This window comes from Erpetoichthys calabaricus, chromosome 10, assembly GCF_900747795.2.
Source record: "Erpetoichthys calabaricus chromosome 10, fErpCal1.3, whole genome shotgun sequence".
In the NCBI taxonomy this organism is placed as follows: Eukaryota; Metazoa; Chordata; class Cladistia; order Polypteriformes; family Polypteridae; genus Erpetoichthys; species Erpetoichthys calabaricus.
The window spans coordinates 150,263,597-150,284,638 of NC_041403.2; the positions used below are offsets into that span (position 1 = coordinate 150,263,597).

At 41.1% G+C, this 21,042-nt stretch overlaps 2 protein-coding genes across 4 annotated transcripts in view; both read left to right on the top strand.

The window, feature by feature from the left end:
• Positions 1-21,042, top strand: part of rprd1b (regulation of nuclear pre-mRNA domain containing 1B) — a 1,182,184-nt gene that overhangs the window by 317,969 nt on the left and 843,173 nt on the right. The window lies entirely within an intron of this gene.
• Positions 1-21,042, top strand: part of LOC114658453 (disks large-associated protein 4-like) — an 894,521-nt gene that overhangs the window by 201,795 nt on the left and 671,684 nt on the right. For both annotated transcript variants that reach the window (XM_051932531.1, XM_028810525.2), the window contains exon 2: positions 12,924-12,991. The gene's annotated coding sequence lies outside the window, so the exon portion shown is untranslated. The remainder of the gene's footprint in view (positions 1-12,923; positions 12,992-21,042) is intronic.

Here is a 21,042-nt window from a genome sequence, read left to right on the forward strand (position 1 = left end):
TTTAAAAATGATAATAAACACCACAACAAGTCATCTCGCTGAGCCATTTCATGGAGGCACTTAATTTTCATAACCTTTTGCAACCATTGACCTTAACTGTAATGCAAACAATTAAAAGTCATCCAAATTATACACATGGGGAAGGGATTTGAAACAGACGGAAGAGAATTTAATATAAAGGCTTTACCCTCTTGGTGCCAAATAATAAATATCCTCTCAGCATGTGGCATGAGGATTTTGCAACATGAGGAAGGCATTTGATGTCAGAGAATTTTTCAAAATACGGCTTTGCTTGGCAGCTCGAAAGAACAGCCTTGTTTTAAAAATACAGACAGCAGAAAGATACCTTTAGTAGTCTCATTGACAGAACTTATTTTTATACAGGGTGAGACAAAATTATATTAACATTTGAATGGTGGAAACAATTTATTCACAAAACATACTTCATATGTGATTTACAGGAATGCCGCAACCTGTTCACTATCATGTTCAACACACGTACCAAATGTGGCACTTAAATTGTCCACAAAAATTGTATATACAGTGGGTACGGAAAGTATTCAGACCCCCTTCAATTTTTCACTCTTTGTCATATTGCAGCCATTTGCTAAAATCATTTAAATTAATTTTTTCCCTCATTAATGTACACACAGCACCCCATATTGACAGACAAAAAAAAAGAATTTTAAAAATTGTTGCAGATTTATTAAAAAAGAAAAACTGAAATATCACATGGTCCTAAGTATTCAGACCCTTTGCTCAGTATTTAGTAGAAGCACCCTTTTGAGCTAATACAGCCATGAGTCTTCTTGGGAAAGATGCAACAAGTTTTTCACACCTGGATTTGGGGATCCTCTGCCAATCCTCCTTGCAGATCCTCTCCAGTTCTGTCAGGTTGGATGGTAAACGTTGGTGGACAGCCATTTTTAGGTCTCTCCAGAGATGCTCAATTGGGTTTAAGTCAGGGCTCTGGCTGGGCCATTCAAGAACAGTCACAGAGTTGTTGTGAAGCCACTCCTTCGTTATTTTAGCTGTGTGCTTAGGGTCATTGTCTTGTTGGAAGGTAAACCTTCGGCCCAGTCTGAGATCCTTAGCACTCTGGAGAAGGTCTTTGTCCAGGATATCCCTGTACTTGGCCGCATTCATCTTTCCCTCGATTGCAACCAGTCGTGCTGTCCCTGCAGCTGAAAAACACCCCCACAGCATGATGCTGCCACTGCCATGCTTCACTGTGGGGACTGTATTGGACAAGTGATGAGCAGTGCCTGGTTGTCTCCACACATACCTCAGTACAAGACACATGGCAGCCCGCATGGAGTTTGCTAAAAGACACCTGAAGGACTCTGAGATGGTGAGAAATAAGATTCTCTGGTCTGATGAGACCAAGATAGAACTTTTTGGCCTTAATTCTAAGCAGTATATGTGGAGACAACCAGGCACTGCTCATCACTTGTCCAATACAGTCCCCACAGTGAAGCATGGCGGTGGCAGCATCATGCTGTGGGGGTGTTTTTCAGCTGCAGGGTACCTAGGCTACCTAGTAGGACACCAACAATTTAAGAAAATCTGGCCTCGGCCTGTGTTACTGTATGAATGCAGCAATAATACTTTTAAAATCCGGACCCATTGGTATTTCACAAATCTGTTACCATCTAGTGATGGTTATTTGCTGCATGGAGCCATTAAAGAAGTTCTTTCTGGAACATTTATGTGAAAGGAGATACATTTTATGTTCCCAAAACATCCAATGGCATCACTCTGATGATCCGGCTCTGGCACCTTTATTTTAAAGAGTGCAGTTGAAAAGAAGCATTGGACCACACAAACATCTCTACACACACACACATATACAGTATATGTGTAATTACATTCATTGCATTCGTAGTCAGAGTCTCAATGACCTGAATTGTGTGGGTGGTTACCTACCAGGTAATGCTTGTGATTGGTCTGCCATTTCGCAAACAGAGAAGCAGATCATGGAATGTTGCATAGCCTCCCACACAATTCAGGTCGTCGAGACTCAGACTACGAATGCAATGAATGTAATTACTCCGGACCTACAGGCTGTCAAATAAACAAACCACATGCCGTGGCGCAGTATAAAGGGGCTTCGTCTCTGACTCTGATGTCCGAGGTTTGATCCCAGAGAGGGGAGCAGTAGAGTGTGTACGCCTGATGAGCCCAAATAAGGGCGAAACAGGTGTTGCATACTTTTTGCTTTATTTGACAGTAAACTATGCAACATTCCACGATCTGCTTCTCGCAACTGAAGAGGACACCGTGGCGGATGTTTGCCGAATGGCAGACCAACCACAAGCATTACCTGGTAGGTAACCACCCATACAATCAGACTGTATTTCAGACTATGAATGCAATCTATATATATATATATATATATATATATAAAAACCTCAAGTACATTTTTTTCACGTTGTCATTATCCCTACCACCTTCGCCGTCACTTTCTCTACCTCTTCATATCTTAAATCATTCTTGAGGAAGATTGAACACTTAACTGACATGCTAAGTGAAAAATTAAGGAAAACATACTAAGAAATTGCAAGACAAACACAGACTTCATCAGTTTTAATGCGAAAAGATGCCGACGGAAGAAGAGAAGAAGCAGGCCGCTACGGTGGAGAAAAGAAGAGCTGCTCAGGAAGCAGCAAGCACATCAACCTCTGAGCAAACGAATGCTAAACATACAGAGAAATTGGATAAGAACTATAAGTTAAGTGTATTCACTGCACCTTATTGTGCAGTGCACCATTACTGGTGTATATATATATAGGTGGTGAACCACTAAATTCTCCGCAGGCAAGAATCAAGGATTTAAACTTAATATGTGCTGCTACAAGGTTTTTATTTTTTGTTTATCTGATAGTTGACTTAGAGTAGGGAACTGCTGTATTTATACGGTTACTTTCCAGTGATGTTAAGAAAGCAATTGTCCCGGTCACGTGACCCTCCTAAATAAATAAAAGAATAATAATAAAAATTAAAACTTAATTAATGTGTACTATAACAAGTGTGAATTTGTCCTTCTGAGTATCTGGCATCTTTTATGTCACAGTGCTACATCACATACCCCCAAACTACCCACCCAGAGAGTACAAACAAGAGAAAGAAGAAGACTTGGTTTGAAATTACTACTGAAAGGCAATGCAGCGTTCATAAGGTTAGCAGCGACTATCAAGACAACGCCGATCCCATGGTTTGTTAAGTGATGGCAGGGATTGAGAAATAAAACATTCTACAAGAAATCTGACGTTTACTGAAACTCTAGATAGATGGATAAATGGATAGATGGATGGATAAATGAAAGGCACTATATGATAAATAGATATATGGATAGACAGATGGATATATGGATGGATGGATATGAAAGGCACTATATGATAGATAGATGGATAGCAAGAAACATTGGTCTGAGCACATGCCAGAATGATAAAAAAGAAACTGATCAGTTAGCCAATTAAAGATGTCATTTTGCTTCACTCTCCACCTCGTAATTTGACCTTTGTTTTTTCTTAGTCACTGCTCCTGCATAGAAGGCATTAACATACTCTTACAGTGGTGCCACCACGATTTCATAAAATGATAGACCTAAATTAGTTAATGAGAGGACCAAATATTATTAATATTATTGTTAAATATACAAAAAATACAATTTTAGAAGTCCAGTCATATCAATGTAAATGGTTTTTCGCATTAAGTTTAAATGTTTTTTAACATTAAATTAAATTCACTTACAAATGGTGAAAGTAAACTCTTTTTTGTAAGACATACCAGACCATCGCAGGGCACAAACGTACAAATAATATCCATTGTAATTTTGACAAGTACCATAAATATCAAACAGTCGGATTACCGTTTTTGCCATTCTTTATAGTTTACGTATGCATACCTGATGTGTTAATTTCCTTGTTACGAACGTACAAGTGAATCAGTCCTCAAAAGGATTATCACCAAAGTGCCCAGATTTCATTTTTTGATATGCTCTATTACAGCCACGTACTGTTATCTAACGTATCAATGAGCCACAGAACTGTGCGCCTTACTGCCTATAATAGAAGTTGGAAACTTTAATGCTGATTGAGTTGGAGTCTCATGAGTAGCAGAGAAACTTGCAAAATTAGCTAATACTTCAACAATTGGAATCAGGATGATTGCAGATTTTCTGGCACACCCAGTAGTAGTGTTGGTGGCAAACCCATTGCTAAATCAATTTCAGATTCAAACCCCCACATGCCCCAGGATGACTTAGCTCCTTAACACAGATTGTACCTTTAACAACGACTTGTGTAGAATGCAGCACAGTATTTCTCATTCTTGAGTTCGGCACAAGACTCGGTCGCTTCATTGCCCACCTTTACTTAGTCATTTCTGTGTGCTGATACTCCATCATTTCATCGAGCAGGGGGTGGAAGGTATTGGTGAAAAGGCACCTTACCATCATGGGCACCTGAGTGCATACCCACAATGCCCCGATGGCAGAACTAGCCCTGCACTAAAGTGCGCACAGCTAGCTCTGGGGTTTTCACTTGTCTTGAGGAGCATCGGCAAAAGTTTCAATGCCGACATCAGACTCTGGAATAATTTTTTGTTCTTTTCATTTCCTTTTGTTAATGAAACCTAAAAAATGTTGTTTGTGGAGACATTGACCACACTTATTTTACACAACTAGTAAAGTCAGTATGTAAGTACAGTAGTTGAGGGCCTCCTGCTGACATCACGTATTTGAGTGGTTGTGATTGGTAAACTTGAAAGCAAACGTTTGCTATACCATGCACCCATACATATGCTTTCCAAATTCTTTTCAAAAGATAAATTAACTCATTTAGTAATAAACACTGGCAATGTTGCTGTGTACGTTTATAATTATCTACCGTAGATACTCGCGTATTAATCGATCTCGCAGATAAGTCAAGTGTATTTTTAAGCCGAAAATTACGAAATTTGTTATGACCCGCGTATAAGTCGAGGGTAAAACTTGACAGCTATCAGCTGTTAATGGCAACAAAACTCACTGTCACGTCACAGGCATTCCCTCTGTGCTTGGAGAAATGCTAGACTCGTTGACTCGGCAACTAATCATTGCATGTCCGTGAGTTGCGAAATGTAAACAAATGTAAACAAAGGCAAGATGGCGTCGATGTCACAAGGGAGCGAAACGAGTGCAGAAAAGAAAACACTCGGCAGACGATGTTTTGCACATTATCGCTGAGTCGGACTCTGATTTCTCAGAATCAGATTTTATTGACAGTGATCAGGAATCGAGCAAGAGAGTGAGAAGCCGGCATCAGCTGAACAGACACCAGCCGATGCCGCGCCAACTGATCGGCTGCCAGCTGAACGCATTCGCGCAGCCGATGCACCTACGGCAAGGTTCGCATGGGAGGAATATCCAGACATTGATCCGTGGGAGCCGAACTGGCTACCGGACTTCACAAGACAGCATGGCTTGTTGTTGGACACGACAGATCACCTGCTGCTGGACTACTTCAGGCTGCTCTCTCCTGATGCTGCTTTTCAGCTACTGTCAGACGAGACAAACAGGTAGGCAGAGAAATTTTTTGAATTGCGGGCTGCGCTTGCATCGCATTGATAGCGTGCGTTGCCTTGGTTCTTTTGATTCCAAATCTGGTATGTTTGTTATCCAAAACTTGCAAAAGCTAATGCTCAAATTCAAGTATTTCACAGTTTAAAGAATTATTTAATGAAATTAGAAAAAAACTAGCTAATTAGCAATAGTATTGCTGGCTTATAATTATTTCAAAGACCATGGAAAATGGCAGATGACCGGTGACTTAACACCGTGAAGCGTTGAATGTACAATGTCATTGCCCAAATTCTATGGACAATTGTGTTGCCCCGCGGATAAGTCGACCCTGTTTTTTTGAATGAATTTTAAGACATAAATTTTTTCGACTTATACGCGAGTATCTACGGTAATCATTAATCATGTAAGCAGCATGGCTAATCTTCATTTGAAAAAATTCGGATGTAGGCTTTGCACCCTAGGAACCAAGTTACCTGAACTATTCTATAACATTTCAGTCATTATTTACCACTCTAATGCTGATCTTTCTGATCACAAAATAGGTTATTACAACAGAAATTGATGACAATAATTCATAATTAATTACAGAATTACGGTATTTGACAGTTCCTCTAGAGTGACCCTTTCTCTTGCACAATTTGGCTCAAAAACTTATCAGCACATCGTCATCTCATAACAGGATCAAGTTTTGAGTTTGGTATTTTTCCGTCCAGTCATTTTAGCTCTAGACCGTCCTTGAGAAACTGTGACACACACAGACACAGAAAGACAGACAGACAGAGAGACACACACCCACCATCAAGATATCGATGTTTTCGGTATCAGGGACCCTAAAATGTCGAGATCCATTCGGTCAAATATTTTTGATGAATCTTAAGCTTTTGCTCCTCCCCATAGACAATAGGTTATGGTGGGGGAGGGTGTAAAACAAAAACAAATAAAAAAAGCAAAGCTACAAAATGGGGTTGGTCAATGAGAAAAGTGGGTGGGCAGAGGCCTACCTGGGCCCAATACTCCTGCTGTATGGAGGGCTCTTGTTGCAGTGTTTGTCATTATACCACATCTCAATGTTGCAGCTGGTGGTGTATTGCATTTCCCTGCTGTGCTGTGTAGCCTGCATAGACACCACTGGCTAACATGAATGTGGCAGTTTCCATGCTTTTATAAGACAATTGTTTTTAATTAATAGCTTGCAACAGCTTTACATAATATTTCTCTATATGTGAACACTTGGTTCAGATGTGGCCTGCGTCTTGGTTTCTTAAGAATCCTACTTTGGTGTTTTTCTATAAACTGTACTTCCGACTGCTGCTGTACATGCCTGTGACATAAAAAAAAAACACAAACAGCAGACGGTGTTTGAGCTTGTGGTGTGGCTGGGGCTTTCCAAAATCCAAGCACAGCATCTCAACAGTTATACTCTACAGTAACATGATGCATCTTTTCAGTTGATATTATACTAACGGACAGTGATTGGTTCACTAGATCTCAAAAGTCTTTTTGATATGCGGTATTTCCTACATCCACATTAATTATTTTGTTCTTGTCGGTGTGCACGACTCTCCAAGTGCTTACATTTGTCTTCATCTGTCATTTATCTATCCAATTCCAAATTCTGCTCAGGCCTATACATATTGATTTAGCTGCTTGCAGGGTGTCTGCTAATCCGCCTAATTTACTTCAGTATAATCTGCAAATTGAAGTAAATTATTTGTTGCATGTTTATCGTTTGTATAAATTAAAAAGAGCAGCAGCTATAACACAACTTTCTGCTGTTCTGATTTTCTTAAACGGGAAGGCCAAAACCGTAAACACTTTCAAAACTCAATTAAACTGCTAGATTGACTGTGTTAAGATTATTAATGAATTAATTGTAAGAAGGAAAAAATAAACACATTAAGAAAGTTAATTAAACAATCAAAAAAAAAACTGAAAACTGTTCTAAACAAAAGAACAGAAAAATCAATCAATTCATAAAAAAAACACTAAAAAGTGTTTATCTTTATGACCCCAAAACTCAAAATCCTATATCCAGAATTAATATTTGAAACTCCAGATGTACTAATACACTTAAGTCTCGAGTTGAATAACAAAAATTCTAAACAAAAGTCTCAAAAGAGAGAGACGACCAAAATACTTCATGTTTCAAGGGAAAAAGGAGTACAAAAGAGTCCGAAAATACAATATCTAAAGCTTCTTAATGAGACAGCACATTAAAGTCTTGTACAGTCCTCTCAGGTAGCTGCAGTAATCAGAACCTCACCGACTCTGAGTCCTAATTCAAATGAGAAAATAAAACAAATCACCAAAATTTAAAAGTAAATAGGACAATGGTAATGAATCAGGAAGTAAACAAAAATACAAAATAGGACACAAATCTGTATTGTTGTCCGCATATTGATCTGGCAAAATTTCTTTGATCTGATGAAATTTTACATATTTGCAATGGTGATTGACAGGTTGACAGACAAGATTAGACAGCAGTTTGTGGGTGACATTGTGATCTGTAGCAAGAGTAGGGAGCAGGACAAGGAGACCCTGGAAAGGTGGAGATATACTTTAGAGATGAGAGGAATGAATGTCAGTAGGACCACCAAGACAAGAATACATGTGTGTGAATAAGAGGGAGGTCAGTGGAATGGTGACGATGCAGAGTTAGCAAAGGTGGATGTGTTTAAATACTTGGGATCAACAGTACAGAGTAATGGGGATTGTGGAAGAGAAGTGAAAAAGAGAGTGCAGGCAGGGTGGAGAGAATGGAGAAGAGTGTCAGGAGTGATTTGTGACAGATGGGTATCCGCAAGAGTGAAAGGGAAGGTCTACAGGACAGTAGTGAGTGGGTTGGAGATGGTGGCACTGACCTGAAAGCAGGAGACAGAGCTGGAGGTGGCAGAGTTAAAGATGCGAAGATTTGGATTGGGTGTGACGAGGATGGATAGGATTAGAAATGAGGACATTAGAGGGTCAGCTCAGGTTGGATGATTGGGAGATAAAGTCAGAGAGGCAAGAGTGCGTTGGTTTGGACATGTGCAAAGGAGAGATGCTGGGTATATTGGGAGAAGGATGCTAAGGATAGAGCTGCCAAGGAAGAGGAAAAGAAGAAGGCCTAAGAGATGGTTTATGGATGTGGTGAGAGAGGACATGCAGGTGATGAGTGTGACAGAGCAAGATGTAGAGAACAGATGGAAAAAGTTGATCCACTGTGGCATCCTCTAACATGAGCAGCAGAAAGAAGAAGAAATACACTAATGCAGTACTGAGATATGCAATTATTCCACTTCTTCTCACGCAGGGGAATAATAGTGCACCATGATCCATTGTTTTGTGTATTGTGAAGGCAAGGGGGTGCCACAGAGCTCCAAACCCCAACACACAAACACAGTCCCGGGTTCAAAAAGAGGATGTTTATTACAATTACTTCGTATACACAAGCACAAGAACAAGTTGTCTTTTCTCTCTTTCTCCTGCTCTCCTCTCTATTGCACTGCTATCCTCCAGTCGAGCGTTGCCATCCTTCCTCCCAGCTCCAACTCTTATGGACATTGCAGTGCGGTCCCTTTTATTAAGGACCAAGGAGTATTTCCAGTGACGTGTTGTAGCTAGTTGGAAGCATCTGCCGGGTTATGAGAAAGGCAGGGAGATCCTCCCCCAGCAGGGCCCTCTATTGTCTGCCAGGGATCCCTACAGGGCTGCTGTTCCAGACTCCAACTCCCATGCAGCCCTGCGGGTGTCCAAACTGGGACTCTATATGAGGGGCACTGCCACCTATTAAACTGGGGGATGAACTGCTCCGTGTCATGCTCTCCTGCCAAATCTTTGGGCATCCTGACAGGGTATTGTACCCATTTAGTCCACCATTCCATTATGGCCTCCCAGCCGGGTAAGTGCTCCACCTTCATCCTGGGCGGGATGCCCAACTGTCCTCTCGGGTATCTATAGTGTTTAAGCCATCCACGCCTTGTATACCAAATCACTGTCTACCGCGATTTTCAATTAGAAAATCAGAACTTTAGAAAAATTGATTAGAACAGGCCATGTAGCTTGATAAGGCTTGTTAATCCTATCCACCTAATTTCTCCAAAATAGCATCCGGTCAAGTTTTGAATGTGACCAAAATCCAATTCCATACAACACTACTTAGTATTTTATTCTATGTGTTTATGATTTTCTGTGGGGAAAAAAAACTAAAACTTTGTTTACGTGAAATTCACCCTTAACAAGTTGAGCTCATTTTAAAGTAATGTCCAGGATCGACTGTACTAATTCTTTTCATAATTTTAAACACTTCAATCATGTGACCTCTTAATCTCTTGTTTTATTTTTTCAAACTGAAGAGGCTCCACTCCTTCAATCTTTTCTCATAACTCATACTTCTCAGATCATCCAAGTCGTTATTCTCTGGATATTTTTTGCACTGCTACAGTTATTTTTGTAATATGGAGGCCAAAACTGCATGGAGTACTCCAGGAGGGGCCACAATGGTGCGTTACAAAGCTTAGGTATAACGCTGCAGTTTCTTTGTTGTGAAATGTATGTGGTGGAAGCTAAAATAAATGTTATACTCTATTTTCTTGGGTTTTTCGAGGGCAAATGCAAGAAAAGAACTCCATTGTGTTTGTGTGTCTTTGACCGGTAATAAGGCCAGGAACTGAGACAAAATGTTTGTGTGTGAACCGGGCCACAACATTTACTCATAAAGGTTTTGAACAAAAATAACAAGCACAGAGATTAACAACTAGCCATTGGCTAAAGAGAGTGTACAAGCAGTCAGGTTTTAGGTCCGGAGCTCCATCTTATGGGTTGCTCATCTCCTAAATGAAATGCTTCCTTTACTGCGGCGCCCGACTTTTATAGCCTATGGACCTGAAGGGGGGGGGGGGGGGCAGTTGCCCTCACTGGGCGTCTCCTCAGAGCTGAGGATGAAAAAAGGAGAGGAGGCAGTTAATAATCGCGCCACCTGGTACCCTGGGGTGATAGTGCTTACTTTGGACAAGCCCAGAAAGAAACCCTGTGAGACACATAAGTGACGAAATTATAATTCAACTAGGGGGTTCGGCCCCTGCTCACTTCGCTCGCCAACCAACCCCCCCAGCCTGCACTACGCACCAGCCACTTCGTGTTGTGAAGCGGGGGGCTGAACACACTCCAAGGAGACGCAGATGCTTCTCCAAAACCCCCTCTTAAATGGTGATACAATGGGAAACAAATTGGGTTTTTTTTTACCTCCTCTTTGCTTAATCAGCTGCTGGTTTGCTGCTGCTGCTGCTGTGCCATGTGATTTGCATCTCGCGCAATGCTTCAAACATTTAAAAGCCTGTACAGCAGCTGTCTTTGTCATCAACTCTGTCTTTTATTTCCGGCCCTGGGCATGGTTAAATCTCTTGGCACAAAGTCTTGTCTCGCGGGATGTGAGTTCTTGATATTTTTTAGTTTATAATTTAAAAAACAGAATAAGAATCTGAACATCTAACAACATCACATTAAAGTTTGATAAATTCTGAAAAGAATGATACCAAACATATACAGTATATGTAAGTTTTAAATTAAGTCCGATTTAAAGCGTGACAAAAAACGTGACATAAAAATGTCACATAAAATCATTAGGCTTAGGATTTTATATATATATATATATACAGAATCGATAAAGTTAGTAAACTAAATATGAGACGTTTTATGTCATTGGTGTATATGAGACAAGGCAAAACTTTTATATTTTAATATAAAAGGGCTGCCCTTTGTCACCGATTCTGTTCATAACTTTTATAGACAGAATTTCTAGGCGCAGCCAGGGCGTTGAGGGGGTCCGGTTTGGTGGGCTCAGGATTGGGTCACTGCTTTTTGCAGATGATGTTGTCCTGTTTGCTTCATCAGGCCGTGATCTTCAGCTCTCTCTGGATCGGTTCGCAGCTGAGTGTGAAGCGGCTAGGATGAGAATCAGCACCTCCAAATCCGAGACCATGGTCCTCAGCCGGAAAAGGGTGGAGTGCCCTCTCAGGGTTGGTAGCGAGATCCTGCCCCAAGTGGAGGAGTTCAAGTATCTTGGGGTCTTGTTCACGAGTGAGGGAAGAATGGAGCTTGAGATCGACAGGTGGATCGGTGCGGCATCCGCAGTAATGCGGGCGTTGCATCGGTCTGTCGTGGTGAAAAAGGAGCTGAGCCGCAAGGCGAAGCTCTCAATTTACCAGTCGATCTATGTTCCTACCCTCACCTATGGTCATGAACTATGGGTAGTGACCGAAAGAACGAGATCGCGAATACAAGTGGCTGAAATGAGTTTCCTCCACAGGGTGTCTGGGCTCTCCCTTAAAGATAGGGTGAGAAGCTCGGTCATCCGGGAGGGGCTCAGAGTAGAGCCGCTGCTCCTCCGCATCGAGAGGAGTCAGATGAGGTGGCTCAGGCATCTGATCAGGATGCCTCCTGGACGCCTCCCTGGTGAGGTGTTCCGGGCACGTCTAACCGGGAGGAGGCCCTGGGGAAGACCCAGGACACGTTGGAGGGACTATGTCTCTCGACTGGCCTGGGAACGCCTTGGGATTCTCCCGGAAGAGCTAGAAGAAGTGGCCGGGGAGAGGGAAGTCTGGGCATCTCTGCTCAAGCTGCTGCCCCCGCGACCCGACCTCGGATAAGCGGGAGACAATGGATGGATGGATGGATATATAGTGACAGGGGGTGCTGTCGTCTCCTTGAACCCTCAGATCAGATGCCAGACACCAGATAAAAGTCTAAATAATGGTTTTATTATACTAATAACGTGCACAAAGCACCTCCACTATACTTTATTGTATTGAGAATTGTATGATTTATTTAATCACAATCAATAATCCTCCACACCTCCCAGCAGCTCAGTCACCCTTCCTCCCAACTCGGCTCGCTCTGCTGGGGTTTCTCATAGTCCTTTATAGTCCTTGACCCGGAAGTGTTCTCTCTCTCTCTCTCTCTCTCTCTCTCTCTCTCTCTCTCTCTCTCTCTCTCTCTCTCTCTCTCTCTCTGTCCATGTGACTTTGCAACACTTCCGGGTCGGATGAAAACTCCTTTTCTTCAACCCGGAAGTACGTCATGACCTCTGTCCCCTCGACTGGGAAGTACTTCCGGGTTATATGGCAAATAGAAGTCCCTGGGCCTCCCTGCAGTGACCCCTGGCGGATTTTAGAAATTTACATGCATAAGCATTTTAACCATTTGTCCAAGTAAAAATCATGTAATTCAGCTCATGCAATAAAGTCAGATTGTACAGAAAATACAGTAGTGAAGAAATTCTCATAGACTTCTTACATTTTGAAATTCATATAAATAGTCTGATTTCTAAAATTCTACACACCAGTGTCAATGGAAATGTTCTTTTTTTTTTCTTTTGTTCCAGGGGTTCCTGTGTCTTAAGGATAATACATTTACCATAACAGAGGATTATCCTGTCACGCTGGAAACCCGGTAAGGCTTTCATTCTCATTTCAGCTCCCGTTTGCAACTTATAAAATGTGGCAGCCTTAAATATCCTTTAACGTTCTTGTCTGCTCCACTTATCATTACGTGTCATATGAGGATATCATGAAGTATATAAACTCAGCAGACAAAGGTGAATACAAGTAAGAAGAGGACAAAAAAAGAGAGATCAAAACTTAAATGCACATATGGTAAATATTTCCAAAATTCTTAGGAATGTAAATCTTACACTTCTGCTCCGTTCTAAATGTGAAATAAGAGAAGATACCAGACTAGTGAATTAAACAATGAGATCAAGTAGAGGTAAAATGACTCGCTCGTTGTGAAACTGGTTTGAGTGTAAACAGGACTGGCATTGGAAACCACTGGTCTAGATGATGCAAATTAAAATGCCAATAAAATATTAGGCTATTTATAAGAGTTGTGTGGCGGTCAGCTGGGGCCCTTAGCTAGCTGAGATGTCTTGCTAATGGAAGAACTGGCAGAGAGAACAGACGTAGGGCATTGCCTCCCCCCGGAGCATTAGATGGCAGCACCCCTGGGTTGCAGTGGTGCCTCAGATTCCCACAGGGCTCCATGGGAGTTGGATTTTGGCACATTGGGTTCCGTGGGTGTCACCAGGGGGTGCTGCAGGGGTTGCAGAGCCCTACTACATTGGGTTTCCACCTCACCCAAAGGTATTTCCAGATCATGCTAATAGGTCACTGGAAATGCTTCTGGGTGTGGAATAAAAGGAGTAGACTGCCAATGCTCCAGGAGACGGAGTTGGGAGGAAGAGGGATGAAGCTTGCTGGAGAAGGAGTGGAGAAAGAAGATGGAGTGAGTGAGAAAGTAGAAAATAAAATGCTGTATTGTGCTGTTTATAGTACATTTGTACTGTGCTGTGGAGGTGGGAAACTTGGGAAATGGTTCTCACATCAGATTAAAACACGTGTGTGTTGCAGGGACTTGTGCCGGGTATTTGTCTGTGTTATTTTTGAGGAGCTGATACTCCCCCTGGTGGCACAACTGTTATCTTTAAATCAAGGGATGTAAAGCTCCGACTCTATAATGTGCTGGCCATGTCCATAAGGGCTTTTCCATTTAAGTCTAAATGGCTCACTTTAATTAAATCAAGTGCCAGAGATTTAAGGAGACTTACAGCAGAGGTGTTAGACATCAGCAAGGTCAAAACTTGGTAAGATGAGAGGTTGATTGCCAGATTAAAGGGAATACACGAATATGAACTTAAAAATATAATCTTCCTTAAAAAAAGAATACAGTGTCTTTACATGTGAGAGTCAAGGACTGTGTTGCTGATGTGGATGGGAGCAACACTGGAGCACCACAAGGAACAGGCCTGTCTGCTGTTCTCTTCAATTCATACACCTCAGACTGTAAATATAACACCAGGTCATGTCACTTGCAGAAATTCTCAGATGATTCTGCACTTATGGGATGTATAGATAAGGGGGATGAGACAGAGGAGACAAGTCAGGTGGAGAACATTAGTTATTGGTGCAAAGAGAATTGTGTGCAACTTAACATCAGCAACACCAAGGAATGGGTTATTGACTTTCGCTGCACCAAAGAGCCTCTACATCTGGTCACTATTCAAGGAGAGGATGTAGAGGTGGTCTACTCCTACAAGTACTTGGGGGTCCACATAAATGATAGACTGGAATAACACAGGGGACCTCTATAAGAAAGGGCAGAGCTGGCTCCTTTTTCTTAGGAGACTGCATTTCTTTAATGTGAGTTAAGACATCTTCTTTAACTCTGTGATGGCCAGTGTGACATTCTACACTGGGGTGTGCTGGACTTCAAGAGAGTCCCACAAAATCAACAGGCTAAGTTATGGGACACACTCTGGACCCCCTGGAGGTCATAGTGAAAGAGAGAATTAAAACAAAGCAGAGTGCCATTATGAGCAATGCTGCACAAGAGCCCAAAAAATATTTTCAAAGTTGCCTTCTTGTTTTTTGGTACCATCAGAACCCCAACAAGATACAAAATAGGGCCTTGAATAATTTTAATGAAATAAAGGATTTATTTTAAACAAAGGCTCAAACTCCATGAAGATCTTAAGAGCACAAAATTGTCTAAGAAGGCAAAGCAATCCAATGCAAACAAAGTCCCAATGCAGAATCCAAAGGCAAAGTCAAAAACAGAGCACATGTTAAAAAATCCAGAAATCACAAAAATCAATAAAGCTTAGCAAAAACACAAATAAACCACCAGGAACTATGGGAGGCCCTCCAATAAGCAGGGTGGAGGTCAGTTCCTGGCAGTGATTGGCAGGTGGCCCCGCCCCTTGGGGAACCATCCACAAAACACACAAGACGTAATCAAATTAACACAAGGAATAATACACATAATAAACAAAAGAAACATTAACACAAATAAATGTTAGAAAATTAGACAAAACACACAACTCTGAACCCTAGCCAGGGGAGAAATGCTGGCTGAAACATGATAAATGCTGCACATCCTCTCTGTGACACACTAACACTGAGGACTGGAAGTAGTGGAGTTGAAGATGCTACCATTTTCAGAGTAACAAGGGTAGACAGGATTGGGAATGAGTATGTGAGAAGGTCCACGCAGGTACAACTGTTTGGTGACCAAGTGAGAGCGGCTCAATTGAGATGGTTGGTGGTACATGCAGAGGAAAGATGAGGGGTACATTGGGAAAAGAATGTTGAAGATGGAACTGCCAGGCAGGAGGAAGAAGAGGAAGGCCAAAGAGGAGTTTTATGGATGTGGTGACAGAGGGCATGAAGGCAGTCGGTGTGGCAGAAAATGATGTAAAAGACAGGGATGGATGGAGACAGATGATATGCTATGGTGACCCCTAAGCAGGAGCAGCCAAAAGAAGAAGAAAGTAGTGTCAAGCAACATTTCAGCTTGCATTCAGTGCTTAAGCTTGATGGCACCATGAATATGGATGCTCTATCACAACTTCAGAGCCCTGGGCTCAAGTCTCAAGTCTAAACATTCCTCTCAACTTTAGATTAGTGTTCCACAGTTAAACTGGACCCATATAAGTGAGCATAGATGTGTGTGTGGTTCTGTCCTGTAATCAACTGACCTCACGTTTTAGGATGGTTTCTGTTTTGCGTCTAGTGTGGCCTAAATGGGCCCTGTCTCCCTGTAATCTTTGAATAAGATGATACGGATGGATGGATTTGCCGGTAAAAGTATGATTATTCTGATAACTGGCATTCAATTTAGGATTTGTAATGTAAAACAGAGATTGTTGACCCAGTAGCTGTTAATTAGAGTCTATTAATGTCTGTTTGCTTATGGATTATGTACTGTCTTCCTTGTACTGACAGAGCTTTCACTGAAAAGAGCTGCATTTGCCGTCATTTAGTTTCCCCTTGAGAATGCAGATTTAAGGTGTAGGGAATTAAAAGAAACCGTGTAGTGCCAATGATACACGATCTGTTAGGATCTGATGGCAGTTAGCGCACTTTTTGATATTTTCATTTTTTTTCATATCTTCTCTGATTGTTTTGCTTTTGACGTGTAGTTATCACGGTTGAAGGCTCCACAAGTTGCCTCTGCTATAGCCCGTGCATGCTAATCATCAACACCATTTTGTATATAACCATCATGCTTTGAATCTTTATCCTTCTGTATGTTATCTTTGTGGAAAATTAAACACTGCCTGCCAATAAGCAATTACAGAGCAGAAATCCTAGAACTCAGGTTTCAAGTAGACAATATTCTTTAAAGTTTTCTCTGACTCTCCGAGATAGAGCACTCTACCAAGGACCCACCTAAGAACACCGAGAACCACATTACATGAAAAGATCAGGAAATGGAGACTTAATCACAATCTGAAAAGTCATCGTTTTAAATGACAAAGCAGATGACCAAAAACCAGAAAACACTAATGTCACAAGAAAAAGATCTGATTGATCCAAAATCGGATGATTCGGGTTAAGACGTGACGCCGCTAAATACGTTGTGATGATGATGCCAAAGGTGCCAAGACAGCCACCCTGTATATTTGGAGGGAGTGAGATTAAAACAAAAAAACATGCAAATATTACAGAGTTGTCTCTACAGATGCGTGTTCAAGATAAAACCGTCCCAAGATGGTGGAGCTTCCAGTTTTGGGTCCTCACTGTCTGCATGCTTTATTAGGTTGCAGATTTAATTTTAAATAGATGTATTTGCTGTTTATGTCCATCACTCTACACTTAATAACCTACAATGACAAACTGATAACATGTTTGCAGACTTATTAAAAATCAAAATTTGAAATCTCTCCTTGATCTAAGTATTCAGACTCTTACTTTGTAGATGCACCTTTGGCAGCAATGCCAACTCTGAGTCTTCTTGGGTAAGTCTCTACAAGCTGTCTACACCTGGCTTTGGGCAGTTTGTCTCATTCTTCCAGGCAGATCCTCTAAAGCTCCACTGGGTTAAGACGTGACGCCTCTAAATACCGTAGTGACGATGACACCAAAGGTCACGCAACTTTAAGCACAGTCGGGTTAGGGAGGATGGGATAGCAGGCTGCTTGCTGTTTGTGCTGATCAACACATTTGCAAAACAAAAGACGCTGATGGAGAGGTGTGAAGGAATTTCATAGGCTTCAGGGATTCTAGTATTAATGGATCAAGGGAAGGATTGGCATAGAAACAAAAGAAAACTTTTCAACTGTAAAACAAAGGAAATAATTAATCACAGAATTAATTCCTTGAGGCAGAAAAGAAAGCGGAAAGAAAATTAACATCAGCCACAAAAGCCATAAACAAATTAAATAAAAATTAAATAAGAATACCAATCATAACATATACAGTAGATTATATGGTGTAATAGAAAGAAAGGACAACAAATAAGAGTAGGGGTGCCAAGACGGCCACCCTGTATACGAGGTATGCTCAAAAAATATGGTGAATGTTTTAAAAAAGAAACGTTTATTGCAGTAAAAGATGTACAGGTACAACATACCAGTCACCCTCAAAATACTCTCCTCCACTTCTCCCAACGCTCCTGCCACTTTGCGAAGCAGTTCCTGAAGTTTTCTTTTGAGAGTGTCTTTAGTTGGACTGTTGTGGCTGCCTGGATGTCCTCAATGGATTCAAATCGTTTGTCTTTCACCGACATTTTCAATTTAGGGAGCAGCCAGAAGTTGCATGGTGCCAAATCCAGCGAATAAGGTGGATGCGGACACAGCATAATGTTTTTATTCGACAGAAATGGTCGTACTAGAAGGGATGTGTGACAAGGAGCGTTGTCATGATGAAGGATGAAACCGTTTCAACATTTTCCTCGGTTATTGATGTTGAAGGACGTCCTGATCTTTTCTCGTCTTCAACCGAGTCAGATCCATTACAAAATCGATCAAACCACTTGTAAACAGTCTTAATTGTCAGTGCAGTATCACCATAAATCGATTTTAACATCTGATGGGTTTCCTGAGCTTTTTGCAATTTGAAACAAAATTTCATAGTAATGTGTTGCTCGATATCCATTATTAACGACAAACTTGAAAAACACACTTGAACTCAACAGTGGCTCACAAACAACTGACAGTATCAAGCAATTTGAAGCTTGTCACAAACTCGGCTCTAGGATGGACACGTCAGAACCTGCATTGAATTGTTTTGCGTTGCTCTTTGGATGCTGCTCTGCATCAACAGTCACCATAGTTTTTGATCACACCTCGTATTTGGAGATTAAATAAAAAAAAAAACACGCAAATATTGCAGAGTTGTCTCTTCAGATGCGTGTTCAAGATAGAACCGTCCCAAGATGGCAGAACTTCCAGTTTTGAGTCCTTCTGACAGGAAGAGGAGGGCCCAGGTGGATGGACACAGGAAGTGACATCAGAGGCTTCCTAGCCATCACTCAGACATTCTGCAGAGGGAGAAAAAGAGAGAGGCATTAGGACACAGTGCCAACCCCTGGAGCAGTGGTAGAACTGCAGTCTCTGGGGCCCTTTAGCTACCCCCTTATGTGGTTTAGGACTTTAACAGAAAGGCTGTCTTAGGCTAGTGTTTTAAAATGCAACTCTGTTACTGAAATTAAGCAAATTAATTCATTATTCATTTTTGACACACACTTCTATGCATGTATTGTTGTGTTATTTAAGGATGTTTTTATGCATTTTGAAGTGAATTGAAAAAAGTTGCAGCATTGCCATCTTGATTCTCTTTGTTTATGCGATGCTTCCAGTAGTGTTCAAGTAAACGCTCCATCATGCTTGGGACGTTATTGTACATTGCGTATACATTTGATGGCATTTTTAAGTTATCCCTCAGTGGATAAAAAATATTCTCCTTGGTGATATTTAGCTTCATTTTCAAGTAGGGTAAGATCTTGGTGTTCTTCTTTGACCTTCTTTGACCTCTCTTTCAGGATTTTTCATTTTGCCCTTTTTTGATCTTGTTGTTCAGTTCCTGTTACTATGACCTCCGCTAACCTTTTGGCTATGAGTTTTCACTTTCTAATCATCTCCCACTTTTTTCGTTCACAATAATACTCAACAACTCTAACGTGTCATAACAGTCAGGATGCTAAAGGATGCTAATTTTGCAGTAATCTTATGATGACGGGGAAGATTAATTAAAATTGCTTTTTGGATGGTGACATTGCTGAAGTATTTGCAGTGCTTAGGGCCACCGTTGCGTTCTTTGACGTTCCTATTTTTTGCATTACAACGTTTATTCTTTATTTTTTTAAAATTTTGGATCACCAGTGTATGCCTCTTTGCTTTTCTTTGGAATATGTATTGATTTTGATTTTGATTCGATATACTGTTAATCCCCGAGGTGAAACTGCCATTTTACATGAGTGTAAGAAAAAAACTAGGGAGATAATAAAGGTTTGAGGCATCAAAGTAATCCCCATAAAACTAAAAGATCTTAATAAAAATAAAAAAAATACACGCAAAATAAACGCAAGTATATCTTGTCAGTTGGCAGTTGATCATAGATTGCCTCAAGATGGCGGAGTAGCCATGTTTTAAGGCCTGGCAAGTAGAGGAGGCGGGTTCAGGAGACTGAAAACCGGAAGTGACATCATCGGTAGTTGGTCTGCCAATCATCCTTTCTGCGGAGGGAGGAAAAGAAGCATTACGTGACAGCACCAACCCCTGGATCGGAGTGTAATTACAATCGGCCAATACCTGAAGTCGTCTCCTAATCCTGTGTGTGACAGTATATTAACCATTTTGGATTTGGCCACTGTATCTTTCTGCTTTAACGTTCGGTCTGTTCAAAATCTTATGGAATATAGACTTGTTTAAATAAACATTTGATGTACGGTATGTGTTTCCTTGTCAGCTTGCCCTAATCAGCAGAATAGCCTGTCATGAGTGATTCTTTTATGTCATCTTTTCATGGAAGTTTCTTCTCATTATAAATTTTTGATGTCAATTAAAACGTTTTCGATGTTTGTTTGTTTTTTGAATTTGTGGTCATTGTAACCTCTTAGTGCTCGTAACATTGATTTTTTTTTTTCAACAAGAAAAATGTTATTGTGGATCACAGAAACATGCAAATAGCAAAACATCAACATAAATACAGTAGATATGAATTTCTAGTGTCTGCTGCTGTACTGATGCAGATTTAGTACATGTCTTTCATGCAGTGCGTTTTGAAACTGCCACAAACGCACAGGTAGACATTGCAATCAGCTTCGAAAAGAGTCTGAGAAGTAGGCTTACAGGAGTGAGCAGCGGTGAAAAGATGTTCGGACGCACGCGTATACCGAGGAAAGGCGCTGAAGGTACACTTTAGGCAAGCAATTACAAATGTTGTTAAATTATTCTGTTACCTGTCTTTGACAGATAGCTTGGCTAGTATATATCTCCAAAAGAGGACAAGACAAAGAGATGGGGTGACATCGCAACCCCGTATATTATAAGCCAAAATAAAAGCAGCTTTTAAGCAAAAAGAAACATTATTAAGGAGATGAGTTTCAGATCAGATTGTTCAAGGTGATGACAGGCCCGGTTAAATGCCAGCCAGGTATGAAGAGGCGGGTCCAGGGGGATGGGCACCGGAAGTGATATCAGAGGTGGTGAGGTTGTCAATCAT